This window comes from Ambystoma mexicanum, chromosome 2q (assembly GCF_040938575.1).
Source record: "Ambystoma mexicanum isolate Mex_15411 chromosome 2q, UKY_AmexF1_1, whole genome shotgun sequence".
Taxonomy (NCBI): domain Eukaryota; kingdom Metazoa; phylum Chordata; class Amphibia; order Caudata; family Ambystomatidae; genus Ambystoma; species Ambystoma mexicanum.
In genome coordinates this window covers 592,486,266-592,504,541 of record NC_090924.1, presented here as the reverse complement: position 1 = coordinate 592,504,541, position 18,276 = coordinate 592,486,266, and the positions used below count along the sequence as shown (strand labels likewise).

Here is an 18,276-nt window from a genome sequence, read left to right as displayed (position 1 = left end):
GTAGGTTAAATCCGTTTTCAAAAGGCCTTGTCGGAGTCAATGAATTTTGACAATCAGGAAATTCACGTTTTAGACTGAAAATTAGTCATCTTGGAAACCATGTTAAACCAAACCTAAGACTTATTTAAAGAATAATATCAGTTTTCCCCATGGTAAGGCAAAAGAAGCCGGTTGTCAAATACACAAGAGTCATCTTCCGGGACAAGAAGTAGTTACATGCCAGGTAGGAATATTCTCATTAGGATAGGGACAGTGAAATAATGTAGCTGAGACAGGTAAGCTTACTATTATTCTTTATTGGCAAGTTCAATCATACCCCACCTGTTCCTTCATATAGCCCTCTTCAAATGCCCCAAAGGTATGCTTGGTGCATCATTGTACTTACATTCCATGCTGTGCATTCCACACACCATGCGGACTTAATACGGATTGTTGAATGCATAGCATGGAATACTACACATCTCCCTTTTGTACTGAATTGAATTAACAATTGTTGACAGTGTACTTATATACATTCTAAAATGAAAAAAACATCACTAAGAAAACATTTCAACGTAACACAAAGTTAATGCAGTTATAACTGATTCTAACTAAACTTACAAAACATGTGATAAGGTATTTTGTTGGCAAATTAACCGGTTGGGTTTGAGGGTTGCTTTTAATCTACATAATCTCTCAAATAAGATGGTTTCCTAGACACATGTCTAATGCGAGTCATACTTTGACTCTTTCCTGCATTATTCTCATCCCAGCGCCTTTCTTCCTTATTCATCTCTTTATTTGAACTGTTCTCCGTTTATAATTCACACACTTGCAAACCCTATTAACATTTCACACTCTATAATACGAAACTCTCACCGCTCCATGAAATCCTTCTGTGACTTCCGTAGGTTGTAACCTGCTGAAACTTTATTCGTACCAAATCGCCCTTTTCAACCAGACATTCCTTTACAGCTTTCCTCACATCAAAGTGAGATTTATTATTTTCTTGTCTGTTGGTGATATTCTCTTTGACAATATCATAATCAAACCCCTTCTTACAAGCTCTGCCCAACCAAGGTAGGCACACTCTAGTGTTAGGTTTCCTTCCCCTTAACATCTGAAAGGGAAACACAGCTGTGGTGGCATTGGGGCAATCCTATGAGCAACAACTGTCTCCTCTGCTGCCTTCTTCCAATCAGCATTCTCTGAGATGGCACTCTGGATGCTATTCTTAATGACCCTATTGAACCTCTCAACAATCAAGTTGGACTTGGGATGATATATTGAACTTGTTTTGTGCTCTATGCCATTCCTTTTAAGAAACGCTTCCATCTCCTCAGACACAAGCCGATCTCCATTATCCGTCACGATCGTGGTGGGATAACCTTCTCTCAAATATATCCTCTAAAAATGTAATGATACCAGGGGGTGTGGCTAGGAGCTGACTGAAGAGCATGGCTCCATAATTGCTCCTGGTCTACCCTGCCGTCGAGGGGAATTTCAGCAGAACAAAATGCAAATTTAGCTTAGATTTCAGTGTCCAGAACCGAAGGGCACCTCTGTGTGTACCTAGGTGTATCTTCAGTGCCACTCTTAATTTAGTGACGGTGCATGATGAACAGCTTCAGTGCTTTGTAACTCGATCACTTGATCCACTGCTGTAAGCTGTGGTGCTGCTTATTATTGATCCTTTGCTCGTTTAGAACTTGTTTTCTGCAATCGGCACAGCGACAGTAATCTCTTCCATGCGCGCATCCAGTTCCGAACACTGGAGAAAAATCACATACCCAGTAGTCACAACTCAGTGCTCCTTATTAAAGGTGCGGATCACAGATCTGGCACTTTATGTGAATGGGGAACAAAACTAATCTTCTAAGAAAAAATTATGTCCTGAAGATGGCCCAACATCTGTTCTATTGACCACCGCAGACAACGGTGGTACTTTATTAAGGGCCGAAACATATGTCGACCGTAAAGGGAAACTAAATGTTTTTTCCTATGTCATGCATATCACAAATAATTAATATGCTAGAAGAAAATCTAAATTGCAGTACCCCGTGTTTGTAAAACGTATGAGTGGAATGAAAGGTATGATTGTTTTGCATAGAAGTTAATAACAGGTTTTAAAGATGTTTTAATTAATTTATATTAAAGTGATCTATGTTTTTTCCACATTGTATTCATATTGTAACAATTCTTTCCCACAAGGTGCTTAGTCTGCACAATAAATAAGCAGTTTCACTGTACCTAGACCTGTGTCTTCACAGGACTACTAGAGAGGGGTAGTCAGTCTGTAATGCATTTTTTCTCTTTGTAGATTCTCCCTTCCATCAGACTTGACCCCCCGATAACAAAAATAAGGGAGTACCCACTCATATAGCTTATCCCAGTTAACAGTTACAGTCTCACATAGACATCGGCAACAACGGCACACTAACGCACATGCTCGGGAACCCTACTAAGGCCCCCCCCGCTACTGCGCAGCACCACCCGCTCAGAACTAGGCACTTTCTCATAATCAATGAGCCCGGGCAACGTTAGAGCGGTCCACATCCTGACCTGGAATGTACAGGGTCTTAATTCACCAAGGAAGCACAAATCGGTGGAGAATAGACTAGCGTCGCTAAACGGGGACATAGTGATTCTCCAGGAAACGCACCTTTTGCCAAGCGATGAGCACCGAATCAATTTCAAGCGTTTCAAGACAGGCTTCTTCGCCTCCAGCGGTGAGAAAAAGAGGGGGGTGGCGATTCTGCTAAGCGATAAATTCCCTCCGACTAACCCCACAGTCAAAACTGTCCCAGCCGGCAGATATCTCCTCATATGTGGACATATTGCCAAACAGCCAATTACAATTGGGGGGATCTACGCCTCCAATGCAAACCAGGACAAATTTATCCTGGAGCTACTCCCCCTGCAGCTAACCTTCAACACGGGATACCTCCTCATTGGGGGGGATTTCAACGCAGTCCCAGACCCCGTAAGGGATAAATCACTGCCCCTGTCCAATCCAGATTTCGCTCAGGGTCTGGCTCTAGCCAAGCTTCTAAGAGAGTCGGGCGCAGTGGACATTTGGAGGTTAGCTAAACCAGAAGCCCGCGATTACACATTATTCAAACGCGCCCGGGGGCATTCCCGAATTGACCTCTCATTAGCCACTAGCACCCTATTCCCCTGCTTCAGTAACATCGAAATCCATACACGCATGGTATCCGCCCACACGCCAGTCTTGGCGGACCTCTCGATACTGGGGGCCCCCCCCGACTCTCCACCCAGATGCTGGAAGGGGACAGGCGGAAGACGCCCTGGTCAATTATTTTCAGGAAAACCAAAACCCCGAGACCACAATAGGGCTACTGTGGGAGGCTATGAAACCGGTAATAAGGGGGGTGTTCATCAGCGCAGCCGCCGAGCAAGTTAGAATTTCCAAACTCCACACGCAAGCTTTGGAAGCCGATGTTTCCACGTTAGAAAAAGAATTAAAGGCCCAATACTCCAGAAAGGCGGTCAGGGAGCTAAAAAGAGCCAGAAGGGCGCTAGAGGTGCACTGGGCCGACCGCACCGCAAAGGCCCTAGCGTACACAAAACAATTCTATTATCAGAACGGCAACAAGGCAAACCGGTTGCTAGCATACCAATTACAAAAGACACACAACAGGAATAACATCACGGGGGCGTGGCTAAATGGCCACGGAGTAGGACGCTCCTTTGAATGCAGCTCCTGTTGATCCGGTATTGATCCTGTGAATTATGCCTGAAAAGCGACCTATGCGTCCTATAATTGAAGGCATGAATGTCTGAATGTATGCCCTGCAGCTGTCCTGAACGGCAAGTGTATTGCACCTGGTATTCGAGCTGAAAAAGAACTTCAGGGAAGCTGCTGCGTGGATACTTTGTCGCAAGATGGCGGACAACAAAGGGGGACAACAAAGGGACTGTAATTGCAATCCTGAGAAGGACGGATTGCAATTAAACAGCGTGGGAGACAAAAAGAAGCTGGCTGCCAATGGACATGCAACGCTGCTCTAAAGCTGTGCTTTGTATGAAACAACATTGTGGCAGCGCTTCGGGATTGGAAGAGGCGCAGCGGTAACAGTGGCCGAGCACAGGAGAACGGGCGTCAGATGTTCGAGCGGCTCCCAGCCGCTCAAACATTGAGAGAATGTGAGATCTGCAAAAAAAAGCACGGACCGCGAGCGCCCTGCAATAAGGACGGCTGGGCCCCCAGGCGTATGAGACAGCTGACAACAGCATAAGGCAGGCAGAAGCTCGATTCACAACAAGTGCGAAACGACTGAAGGAAACAGTACCGGTGGCCGTGTAACAAGAGACGGGCACCTGAGGTTTGCACGACCGAGCCATCTATAAATATTATAAACATTGTAACACGAGATAGCGGGTGGCGGCGGGCTCCACAGAGGACACCGACCATGACTCACGAGCGGACTGCAAATAAGGGCAGCAGGGCCCCGGGCGCAAAAGTAAACAGAATCAGAGCATCAGAGGTGAGCTGCACAGGGTGAAAAGGATGCTCGAGTGATGGGAAGCGCCTTATTGTTGCAGTGCATGGACATGGCCTGATATGCTGTCCGGTAAGGGCGTTGCTAGAACAAAGGGTCACATGAAACAAAGAGCTATATAAGCACGCGAAGCACACCGAAAATCTTCCCTTTCAGAATAAGTACCAAGGCACTGTTGTGACGTAGGGGGCCTTGAAAATGGCTGGGATCTGTTAACAGATACAGAGCCCATAGCGAATTGCTGCAAAGCGACACAGTCACCTGAACAAACAGTCACCCTGACATCCAGAGCGAAATCGCTGAGGTGGGAGTATGTAAGTGCATGCACTGGCCTCTAAAAACATGCCATTGGAGCATGGACTACAGAAGCCAGCAAAGAGACGTGGGGGGACACAGCCCACTCGAAATACAACTTTATGTACCACTGGTTAGTGCAAACCACTGAATAGGACACTCCAGCACTAAACTGTACTGGCGAAGACACAAAAATATCGTAGACCCGGTACTAGACGCGAAGGAAGGATTGCAAGATGTCGGGGAGAGGGGTAAAGGCAAGACCGAACAACTTGTGCACAAGCAGTAACAAGATGGGGCCAAGAAGGGGTCAGGATGGTTGTTAGATGGCAGAACATGCCGGGGCTCAGAATTGAGTAGGCTGGATGCAGATGCTGCGGGACAGTTCCCCTTAAGGTGAACACATAACGCTGCACACTACGGAAGCCAGAGGCACGGTGTTGGCGGCAGAGAAGGCATGCCCTTTGGCCTGCAGGAACAGGCTTAGGAGACATCACCTACAGAAATACGTGGGAGGACATAGCCCACTCGAAACACAACATGTAGGCCACCACACATTGTAATACTCCGAAGGAGATGTCCCAGCGCCTAACTGAACTGGTGGAGGCACGAAAACGCTGAGGGGCTGGAGCCAAACGTGCAGGAAAGTTGGCACAATGTCAGTTAAAGGATTAGGCCACCACACATTGTAATGCTCCGAAGGAGATGTCCCAGCGCCTAACTGAACTGGTGGAGGCACGATAACGCTGAGGGGCTGGAGCCAAACGTGCAGGAAAGTTGGCACAATGTCAGTTAAAAGATTAAGGGCCAAGAGCAAGCAACCCACAATGGAGACCTTCGCGAAGGCGCAGTGGATCCCCTCGACCCCGGTGCAGAGTGGAGCGGCTGCTTCCGTGGAAGGTACCCCGCAAGCGGATAATCATCAGGTCCTAGCCGCCAAAACAGAATTGAGTGCCAAATGGGGGACGGCTATGGCATATTTAAGGACAGCCTTGGAGAATAAAATAGATGCAGTGGGGATCGAAGTTACCCTGCTGTGACAGGATGTCAGAGCACTGGCGGAAAGGACGAGTGGCCTAGAGAGCGCGGTCAAGACTAACACGGATGTAAGCACGCAGAATGCGAAGGAGGTCCATTATTATATTAAAACAACAGGTTGCTAACCTCGAAAACCAAGTGGAAGAAGCGGAAGGAAGGGCAAGACGGAACAACATCCGTGTGGTCGGCCTGTCGGAGGGAGAAGAGGGCCAGGACCCCACGGACTATGTCAAAAATATGATTTTGCAAGAGATAGCGGCAGACAAGCTCTCACAAGGGTTCACGGTTGAACGTGCACATCGGGCCCTGATGAGGAAGCCACGGCCAGGGGCCCCACCGCGCGGGCAAGAATTGTGAATATTTTGAACTATAAAGACAGGGAGAAGATCCTGGAGTATTTTCATGAAGGGGGAACTATAGAAAGAGCATCCTCCAACATCACGGCGTATCCCAACTACACTATGCTAGTGCAAAGGCAGAGGTACAGCTATGTGGCGGTCAAGAGGAGACTGCGCACGGCTGGTATCAGGTATATACTCCTGTATCCGGCAAAGCTAAAAGTGTTGCACAAAAACAGAGCGCTCTTTTTTGACACCCCAGAGGAGTGGCGAAATGGCTGGACTCGCAGGGCAGCCCAGAACAGAATGAGGAGCAGGATCTGCAGAAACACAATGAGTGATGAGAAGGTATCAAGACCACGGGGGGATGAGCGGGAGGGAAGCCCTTACACAAGGCTTTTGAACATTAGAACTACATGGTGTAGCCTATGGACTCTATACCCCTGTTGGACTGGAATATAGCTAATTAAATGTGTAAACTAACTGGGTAGCACTAGGCGTAGGAAATTCAGAATAAACAGGAGCGGCAGGATGGAGGCAACCTACCCCCAAGAACTAGTAGTAAGGCAGCCATTAGGGCTGCTTTACCCTGCTGAGCTGCGAGTACAGGTTTTGCCAGAAAGGGCTAGATGCGGGGGTGCCCGAGATCCAGGGATGGAGCTGGGCAACAGTTGGGGAGGGAGTTGTTGGGGAAAGGTGGGAAAGGTGGGGAAGGGGGGGAGGGAGAGTTTGTTGTGTTTAGAGTTAGGGGAAGTTTAAGTTGGGGTACGAGCCTACATAGATGGAGTAAGCGGCCGGAGCCGGAATCCATATTTGAGGGAGGGAGAGGGACTTTGACATGCCATGGGGGAGCTTAAAATAATCACTTGGAATGACACGGGACTTAATAGTTACCTGAAGAGAAACAACGTCATGCTGTATCTACGAAGACAGAAGATAGATATTGCCTTATTGCAAGAGACGCACCTAACGCGAGATAAGATGGAGATGATTGGGAGGAAATGGAAGGAAACCGTGGTGGGCTCACCATATTCGGCTTACACTAGGGGTGTGATCACCTGGGTCGCACCACACGTCCCGTTTCAGCTGTTACAGACGCTGGTGGGGACGGACGGGAGGATGGTGATAGTGAGGGGACTGGTGGAGAACAGGGAAATAAGTGTTGTCAATATGTATGCCCCGAACCAGAACACAGCGACCTACTTTAAAACCCTGTGTAACAAGCTTAGCATATGTGTGGGGAGTGCGGTGATTTGGGGAGGGGATTTTAACTGTGTATTAAACCCTAAGGTAGACAGATCAGATGGAAAGATGGATAGGCCTGCCCCGTCGGCAAAAGCGCTACAGACGATGCTGCATGACTTTGGGCTGGAAGATGCATGGAGGGTGCGTCATCCTCATGAGGCAAAACTCACATTACTCCGCCCCACAGCAATTGCACACAAGGCTAGATCATGTCTTTGTCACTCCGGACATACCGACGTAGATCACACAGGTTGAATATAAAGCAAGAGTCCTTTCCGACCACTCGCCCCTGCTCCTTGGATGGCAGTGCTGCCCCCCAAGAGCAAGAATTCCGACGTGGCGCCTCAGGGCAGAGGCGCTTAGAGACCCCCTTTTTAGGGAGGACATGAGGGAAGAGATTGTTAGCTACTTTGAGACGAATACAGGCAGTGTGGAGTCGGCGGGTACATTGTGGGAGGCCTTTAAGGTTGTGATGAGGGGGATGGCCATCGCAAAGTCTAAGGGGTTGCAGGGTGGGATCCTGGCGGACTTGCAGAGCACCGAGGGAGAACTGGAAAGGGCACTGAAGGGAGGGGACAGTACCGGCCAAAACGCTGATCTGATACTAGAGCTGCAGCAAAAGTGCGCGGGGCTCTGGGAGAGGTTGTGTAACCTTAATTATAAAAAATACATAGAGAGAGAGCATGCGGGAGGAGACATGGTTATATAAAAGAGCGACACCCCTAGACCCCCGAACAGATCAATAACGAGGGAAGACGGAGGGGTGGTGGATACCCAGGAGGAGGTTAATCAGGAATTTGTAAACTATTACGGGCAGTTGTATGGGGATGACGGAGAGGATAATCAGGTAATGATAGCAGAAACATTAGAGGACATTGGACTGCCGCAGATTAGTGCTGAGGAAAAGGAAGAGCTGGATGCACCGATCACCTTGGAGGAATTAGGAGAGGTGGTGAGACAGTTGCCAACTAGTAAGACCCCGGGGGCAGATGGTCTTCCAAGTTAATTTTATAAAATCTTTAAGGATGAGGTTCTCCCCCCGCTGCTAGATATGCTGAATGAGGCGTATGAGCTAGGCAGATTGCCAGAGTCACTCAGAGAAGCGATTATAATACCGCTTCCTAAACCTAACAAACCTGGGTATAGCTGCAGTTCTTATAGACCCCTGTCGACGTTAAATCAAGACAGCAAAATTCTAACTGCCGTTCTGGCAAACAGGTTGCGTAGGGTCATAGGCAAATTGATACATCTGGATCAGACTGGTTATGTCCCCAATAGGAATATATCTAACAATCTCAGAAGACTCCATAGAGTCATTGAATATGGTAATGAAAGCAAGGACGAATTGGCGATTGTCTCGCTGGATGCAATAAAGGCCTTCGACTCTGTCAGATGGCCATGGTTGTTGGCATCCCTGGCTGGCTATGGGATGGGTCCGGGATATTTGCAGTGGGCTAAAATGTTATATAGCGAACCGCTGGCCAGAGTAAAAACGGGGTCGGTGATATCGGAAAGATGGAAGCTTCGAAGAGGAACCAGACAGGGCTGCCCATGGCCCCCCATGCTTTATATACTGGCCTTGGAACCCCTAGCGATCTATTTAAGGCAACAATATGACATGATAGGCATCCCTGCGGGAGGTGACCAGCAGCTGATATCCCTATACGCAGATGACATTACTGTACTTGCGACATCCAGAGGAAAACCTCCAATATATTTTGGAGGTGATGGGAAGGTATGCGGACATGTCTGGTTTAGCGGTGAACCCTCAGAAGTCTAGCATGTTCCCATTGGGGGTGTACAAGGGGATTCCCCCGGAGCAATTACCAGTGTTGCAAGTGCCATGCACATTTCCGCTACCTTATGTCAATTGTGTTTAATAGCTTTACTTTCAAAATATAATTTACAAGTAGATTGGTGCACAACTACAAAAAAAAAGGATTTCCTTGCACTTCACCGGAATCAAGAGCGAGCATTGGCAAATGTGGCAAATCCCCTCACACCACTGTCCTGCTGGGTGGTTTTGCTTCCCGAAAGCTATTTTAGTCTTGTTTCTGCCAATCATTTTCTCTGCATTTTCATTTCTTTTAATTTTCATTAAAAAAATCTTTTAAGAACGCTATGACGTGTTTTCTGTTTCCATTATTTCTTGATTCCCTTTATTTTTTACACTGTGAATGTAAAAAAATGTTTTAAAAATCATTTAACACGGATATATTTTACTTTTGGTGTTACTCCTTCTGCATTACAACAATCATAGTTTCCTCCAGTAGTAGCTATTGAGCAAAATCCAGCCAGCCCCCCATCCCCCCCGTTTAGCTTGCATGATAAGCACTTTTGTAAATGTTATGTGATATTTCTCCCCTGGCACTATTGTTGGGTCGCCAGACCCCAGAAAGAATTTAAAAGCTTTGGGCACATACAGAACACTTGGTCAAAAGAACATCACTTTTAGGTGGAAATAAATAATTTACTTGTCACAGAAACGCTTTACTTAAATATTAGAGACATTAATTAGGTGTATGTGCAGTGCTGTACACATTCCTAAAACCATAAATAATCTTTTCAGACAATTTGAAACGTAAATGCCATGCTCCAGTAGACCATACAATATCACAAAGGATCACAAGTGATGGAAGACCTTTAAGTCAATCTATCTGCCCCTCTCTCATTCATAGCACAATAATTGAGATATTACACGGTCTGCAGGTGGGATACACACACACACACAAACACATATATATTTATATACACATATAAAAACTATTTTCACGAAGTCTCTCCTTTCAGTAGAAACAGATACATGAACTCTTGAGCCTTTTTCTTCTCAATGGGGTCAAAGTTTGGACGATCAGGAGGTGGATAAAAGCAATAATCTAAGCAATAAACTCCTAAATATGATTGCAAGTATCTTGACATCCAGGTGATTCTTCATGGAGTTCTTCAGCAGTTCCCGCAGAAAGGACATAATATAGTCAAACACATTTTTATGCAACCGAGGTAGTCTTGAAATAACCTCTATATGGTAATGTTTCCTGCACTCTCCAAACATTTGTCGTACAATTCGTAGCAGATAACTGGCTCTGGAAGAGCCTCCAAGAAGAGCAACAAGGCCTCAGCTACGGAGTGATTGCTGCCAGGTAGGGTATCGTGCATTCCTATGTCGAGGCAGTCTCGGATTTCTTCAAATTCCAATCTCAAGCCTGGCTGCTGAAACAGATCTTCCTGATTGGAGGCCATTTTGTAGAGATGGTCCACCATCATCCAGATCTCCTGAGGGATATCCAGAGGTTTTTCTTTCCCCGCCGTACATTTCAGCAGTGGCATCAATGTCAGTTCTCGTATGGTGTCAGCGGTCATATCTCGAATAGGTTCCCCCATATAACAGAGAGTCTGATGGAAGAACAAAAACAGTTGGGCAAGTAGTTTCCAGACACAGACCAGAAGAAATCCTTCCCTCCGTCAAGGTGCAAAACCAAAATGTCTTCAATTACATCTTGTCCTGAATTGAGCTGAGTAGCCGTGGACTTATTAACAAACAATTCCAATTCAATTACGATTTCAGAGCCTTGCATGAGGAAGCCTTTGCTTGGGTTTGCAATAAGCCACGGCTTAAAGTACCGGTGCTCATCCAATTTATTGATGAACTCAAACTGGCACGCTACCTGCCCGTCGTTCTGGATTATAAAGGTCTGCACCTGCAGCTGCATGAACTTCACATCACTGAAGTGGAACTCTCTCTGAGAAATCTGTGCAGATGGTATGCTCTCATTCTCCATTTTGTCCAAAGAGCGTACAATATCTTCAAACGATTTTCGGTACAAATTGTTGTTTTGTACTTTGACCCCAATGTCAAACAAAGCGCTGACGGGTTTATGATCGCTGGCATTTAATTCCATGTGACTTCGATAGTTCAGCTGTCTTATAGCTTTCCCCTTCCAGAGAATGCGATCACACCAGGCAGGAGTTCTGCATTTCTCACTGGTGTCCCAGTCATCAGAACCTGTGTTGTACATTTCTGCTACCTTGGCATAGACATATACCACACGGTTGAAGAAGAGCACAAGGGTAACACAGAGGTAGCCATCAAGAAAATTGAGAATTGCATGCGGTTCTGGGTAAGGCTGCCTTTGGCAATGATGGGACATGGTGCGATGCTAAAGATGGTGGTTTTGCGCAGGCTCCTGCATTATTTTGGGAATATTCCATATTTTATACCAAAGAAGTTCTTCAACAGACTGGACAGCATGTGTAGGGACTTCCTGTGGCACGGCACACGGAATAGATTAGCCCTCTGGAAGCTGCAGAATTTTCAATAGAAGGGGGGTATAAAATTGCCAAATTATGAAGTTTATTATGTTGCAAGTCAGCTGCAATATGTGGCTAAATGGCTCTCGGAAGAGGTAACCACTGAAACCAGGTTGTTCGGGCGGGACTGCGGCCTGTTTTAACAGAAGGAGGTTATGTGGTTGCCCCCAGCAGTAATGGGAGCATGCCCTGAGATGATGGTACTGGAGTGGAAGATGTGGTGCAGGGCTTAACAATTGATGGAGAACCCATACCCGTGCTCGCCACAGGTGCCACTGGTTGCACTGGCAGGCGGGGAGGAGCAGTTAAGGAAGCCGATTAGGAACCACTGGGAGCCGGTGGGGATAGTTACAATGGGAGATATTTGGCAGGATGGGATCATAACAGACTTCGAGGAGCTGGGGGTGGGAACTGGGCTACAGAGTGGCCAATATAGCACGTTTCATAGATTGGTGCGGAAGATCAAGAGAATGTGGCCTGAACTGGTACTGGAAGGGGAACCAGACGCTATTATAGATGTAATATATGATATAGCGGAGGGGGGCCATGAGACATCTAGGATATATGAGATGTTGATGACTAAAGTGGGAAAGGAGGTGACACAGCTGAGACTGGATTGGGAAAACTAGGTTGGAGCCCCGATGGAAGATGGGATGTGGGAACGTGCGCAATGGTATCACAAGAAGGTGTCGAGGAATGCTAGACTCAAACAGATACAACTGTATGTTACGCATAGGGCGTACACGACACCCCAAAGGATAGCCAAGTTCAAAAATGCAGGACGACAGGCATGCCCTAAATGTAATGAGGAGAATGCGGGCATGGTGCATATGTTTTGGTCATGCCCGATTATTGAGAGCTTCTGGGGAGAGGTTTAACATAAACTCGTGGAGAAGGGTATCAAGATTGTGGTAGATACAGTATGGGCATGTCTGTTGGGGGGCTTCCCCAGGCCACGTAAATTTGGGCACGTAAGCAAACTGAAAGATCTGGCATATACGCTTGCAAAAAGGAGAATAGCTGGGATGGAAGACATGTCACAAACCACGTTTGGAAGTATGGTGGAAAGACCTACAAAAGTGGGCGGAAGCGGAAACCATGGTATGGCAAGAGGCTAGTAGTGTGGGGGGCGTGGGGGAGGAGGCCGAGACCTTGACGGCCTGGAAACAGCTGATGGCGGAACTATTTGGGTCAGTGCAAGACCTACCAGAACCCTCGGAACTAAATACTCCAATACAAGATGCAGAATAGAACATTAGTAGAAATAGGCTCGTAACGGGGGGTGGGATACAGGAAGCAGCGCACGCGATTGACGAAATGTATAATTGAAACGTTATTGTACATGCTGCAAGTTTGGTTTGTGCTGGTTGTTTAAAATTAATAAAAATTGTTTAAAAAAAAAAAAAAAAAAAACAACAGGAACAACATCACAAATCTTAAAGAACAAATTTGCCACCCCAGACATAATAGAAACCCTGGTAAATTATCATAAGTCGATCATGCAAGGGCCGCCCTCATCCCCGGAGAAAAGGGACCAGCAGAAACACTATCATTTCGCGCCCCAGCAACCACTGCATCCCTCGACTCCCTAGAGACTCCGATTACTACGGAGGAAAACCTAGACGCCATAAAATCACTAAAGATCACTGCCCCAGGCCCTGATGGGCTGACGACCAAGTTCTACAAAACATTTGCACGCATCCTAGTCCCTCAGATATCACTGTTGTTCAACTCCTTCCTGACTACTGGGAAGGTAACAAACTCTATGGCCGAGTCAACCACCATCCTACTTCGAAAACCAGGGAAGAACCCTGAGCAGGCGGCCTCATACAGGCCAATAGCACTGATGAACACTGATGGGAAAATGTATTCCAAAGTGTTAGCAACCAGGCTGGGCAGGTTCCTCCCCAAGTTAATACACAAAGATCAAACGGGCTTTATTGCGGGTAGAGGGACACATGACAATATTAGAGGAACACTAAACATTATCGAGTCTGCGAATAGAAAGGGGACCCCGTTGCCAATCATTTCGCACATAAAACGCACATAAAACGTTTGACCTAGTAACCTGGGACTACATTCGAAGCACCTTAACTAGCATAGGACTAGGCCATAACTTTATAGCCTGGGTAATGGCAAACTACGCGTCTCCCTCAACACAACTCTGAGTCAATGGCAAGAAATCAGAGCCCATCCCATGTCCAGAGGTGCCAGCTGTCCCCTTTAGCGTTCGCCCCGTCCATGGAGCCGTTTGCCAATCAGGGGGGTTGCCGTGGGCGGGACAGAGTACAAAGTGGCCCTCTACGCGGACGATGTCCTCCTAACCATCACTGACCCGGACACATCGCTACAGCCCCTGCTCGAGGAACTAGAGTCATTTGGGGCAATCTCTGGATTCAGAGTGAATTACGATAAGTCCTCAGCATTACCGAACAACATACCATGGCGGCAGAGAGACATTCTGAGCCCCGAACTCCCCATTCCATGGGCCAATGCCAGACTGTAGTACCTGGGGGTCCAGATCCCCAAAACCAGTGCCCTGATCTACAAACACAACTTTCCGCTGTTATTTAAAACGCTCCGCGCAGACCTGAAAAAGTGGAACAAGCAGGAGATCTCATGGCTGGGTCGAGCGGCAGCGGTGAAAATGAACTTGCTCCCCAGAGTGTTATATCACTGCCACGCACTCCTGACTCGTGTCCCAGAGGAGGACCTTATCTCTTTGCAGCGGGAAATTATGAAATTTATCTGGGGCGGAAAAAGACCTCACATTGCAAAGAAAATAATGACTTGGAGTCGCCAATTGGGCGGACTGGGCGTCCCGGATATTCCTAGATACAGGCGAGCGGCCCAACTCGCACACACCTTTGCCTGGACCCGCACTGAAGATAGTCCGTGCTGGCTAAAGCTGGAAGAGGCATGGTGCAAGACCCCCCAGTCCGACTTGCCGCACATCCAGTCCTGGCGATCTCCCCCCACCTCGAACCCGCTACCAGCAACATGCAACACGGTGGCCAGCTGGAGGGCTGCAGCCGGGAAATGGGGAACCAAAAGCTCACTAGGCCCACTGACCCCAATCTGGGGCAACCAAGGCTTCTCCCCTGGCCTTTGTATCCGCAGCTTCGCCAAGTGGTGAGAAGGTGGCCTCTAAGATCTCGGACTTCCTGAAGGAGGGCCAGCCTCTCTCGTTTGTAGACTGTAAGGCGAGGTTTAACATCCCTGAGGAGGAACGGTTCCGCTACACACAGATCCGCCTCTGGATTTCTCAACACACTGTCAAAGAGCGAGGCTCCAGGGACCCAACGCCCCTAGAACTCACACTGACATCCTCCCCTCCCAGGGGCAAGATATCCGCTCTCTATAAACTTCTGGAAAAGACTAGCCCAGAGCCGAAAGAAAGATACATGCTGAACTGGGAGAGGGACTTGGGGCGCCCCTGGAGCCAGAAACATAGAGCAGAATATGGGCAAGGTTGCACAAAAGCACCCAGTGTGTTACTAACAGGGAAGGCGGATATAAGGTATGCTACAGGTATTACATTACGCTGACGCAACTGTTCAAATCGGTTGTAAGCCATCACCGAACTGTTGGAGGGGCTACACCCGATACCTTCCCAAGATTCATAAAGCTCTTGTGAACCTACCGGGCAGGCCAATTGTTGCGGCAATCAATTCTATCTTGGAATCGCTTTCAATTTCTGCTGATCACTACCTTAAAGGGTATCTCTCCACAATGAAATCCTATTTAAAAAGATACAAAAGATGTGATCAACAAGTTTGAGGAGATGGAATACAATCGAGATTCTCAATTAATGCTGACCCTCGATATAGTATCCTTGTACACCAATATACCACAACAGGATACGCTGGAGAAATAGAACTACTCTTGACCCGAATGGATTCTGATCCGGTCCCCACTTCTTTCATTATGTGGTGCATTACTTTAGCTCTCACAAAAAATGTTTTTTAATTTGCAGGTACTTTTTAATCAACAAACAGAAGGGGCTGCCATGCTTGGCAAACCTGTATGTCGAATTTTTTCGAGAAACAGTTTGTTTTTGCGGGCAACCCTTTCAGTAACAACATTAAAACTTGGTCACGCTATATTGACAATGTGCTCATAATATGGGAGGGCACACGTGAGACAGCAGTAGAATTTCTAAACTGTCTGAATAGCCTAAATAGACACCTTCAAATCACTCTTACCATAGAGCAAGAGGCAACCAATTTTCTAGACTTGACTCTATACCATGACAATAGCAAAATCAGTGTTAAAGATACAGAGAAAAATTATCTTTTGCATCATCAATCGCACCATATTAAACACCTAAGCTCTTCGGGCAATTTTTAAGGCTAAAACGTAATAGTTCTAGCAAAGAGTCCTATGAAAAGGAAGCTCAACATCTGAAGGCGAAACTTCTCAATAGAGGCTATCCGAAGAGACTCATTAGAAAGGCGGCAAAGCACCCTTTTAATAACAATAGACAAGCCTTATTGGAAGACAAACCAAAAAAAAGCCTGGAGGACAGAATAGTGTGTGTGAACACATTCACTAACCATAGTTTGGCTATTCGGAAGATTATTTCTAAACAATGGAAAGTGTTAAAAACCACCAAGTCTGATCCCATTGTACCTCTTTTTGCCTACACTAAATCTGCCTCAATAGGTAATCGAGTCAGTCAAAGTAAATTTTGTAATCCCACAGTGCCCATGACAAACCAGTCAGTGGGGCCTCCCACCCGTCATGAGGCATCATCCTTGCGGACAATGCGTAGCTTGTAAAATGACATCCAGATCCCACGAAGTCGACATAGGTCGCAATATAATTTGGACCCAGAAATCCTTTTCGAACTGTAACACTGACCATGTAGTGTATCATGGTTGCATGTCCTTGTGGTCTTCATTACATTGGGAAGACCAATCGCAAGATTAAAATTCGGATCAATGAACACAAGAGTTGTATTAAGAACAAAACACTCCAAGCTCCAATGGTTAAATTTGTTGACAAAGCACATGGCTTTGAGAGTTTCAGCTGGACAGTGCTGTTGGTGGTCAAAGCTGATACCCTGTTTATTCAAAATCAAACTCGTACAGAAAGAACAACATTTTCCAAACATGCAGTGCCCTCCATGGGTTAAATGATGCCATTGAGTGGCGCAAAGTTAAATAAGTTTTCAGGCAGTACTTTGCCACACTATTTCTTTTAGGTATCTGATCCCTTGATTGATGTTTTGCTGCGTTTCCTCCACACCACTCCATTCAATGAGCTGCCCCTTTTACTTTTCATTTCTGCGGCAATACCTGACCGGGTTGCCACTTGGTGTAATGTTCTTGCTTTCACTCTGCAATTCCTTTTTTCACCACTAGGACTCCTCCACCAGCAGACTTAGGTTTCTGCAGAGACACCAACAAGGGACTTTACATCTCCTTTTGGACTTTGAGCCAAAACAAAAACATGGCTTTCCAACAAAAATTCTGCTTAATATACTTCCTCTCCACATGTCCTTGATGATCATCTTGTAACCCGGTCTACTACACTTATTGTTATTTCACCGTCTGTATTGTATTTTTTTGCCAGGTTATAACAGTCTCTAAGTCTCCGGCGCCCGGTTACCCCAGGGTTCGGCACTCGGCACAAATAAAGAATCTAAACTAAACTAAACCCCCTTTTCGCCTCCCTAGTTTGACCACCTTTGATGGCAGACGGCGTTGTGCGCTTCTTGCCCTGCGGGTCGCCGGGAGTGCAATTTGTTTTTAAATACACGCACATTTGTGCTGTTGTTGCAAGGGAAAGCATTCACACTGTCCCGCAAGCTGAACCCCCCGCCCCCGAGGAGCGATTTTCTATCGCGGCACTCGCCAGGCGCCTTGACTACAAGAGACATGCGTAGCATTACGCCGTTGGGACATCACGAGGTCCCCCATTGTTTAGATTAGCCTGGAGATTAGTATTTCCATTGTTAATAGGTGAACATTTTACTGACATCCGCTTTCATTCATTTTTTTTTTTTGTGGATGCTAGCCCCCACCTTGGCGTTGTTGTCTGGTCGCTGATCCCAGTGAAGGATTGTATTTAGAACACGCATAAACTGCAACGCCCACGGAGACCACTTTAATAATTTTCCAGCTGTATAACCTTGTTAACAAGGTAAGAGGTGGACCGTTTAATATCTTCTTCTCCAAGTAGTCCTAGCAATTTTATTTTTGTCTAGGCTCCTATTTATTGAGGCATCACGTCATTGTGTTTTCGGTTTTGAACAATTCAGATGATTTTGAGATTAAGTTTTGAGGAAATGTTGGCCTTTTATTACAGCAGTTTGTTAAGAAGAGATAATATATGTTGATTTGGATAGTGGTGCACACTCACGATTAACAGATGGCAGTTAGAGGTTCTAAATAGTAGTTTTGATACAATCTGCATGCATCTCCACAGATATTGAAAACTGTAACGGGCATACTAAGTGAAGACGGAATTACACCCAGCCTTCCCCTGTACTAATTCCACTCTGAGGCTAGGTAAAGGATGCATTTATTTCTCTTATGTCAAGCTAA

General features: G+C 46.5%; 1 protein-coding gene and 1 pseudogene across 2 annotated transcripts in view; both read right to left on the bottom strand.

Moving 5' to 3' along the window:
* EXOG (exo/endonuclease G) overlaps nucleotides 1-18,276 on the bottom strand; it is a 590,322-nt gene that overhangs the window by 519,586 nt on the left and 52,460 nt on the right. The window lies entirely within an intron of this gene.
* On the bottom strand, nucleotides 10,148-11,565 carry LOC138570333 (type II inositol 1,4,5-trisphosphate 5-phosphatase pseudogene; annotated as a pseudogene).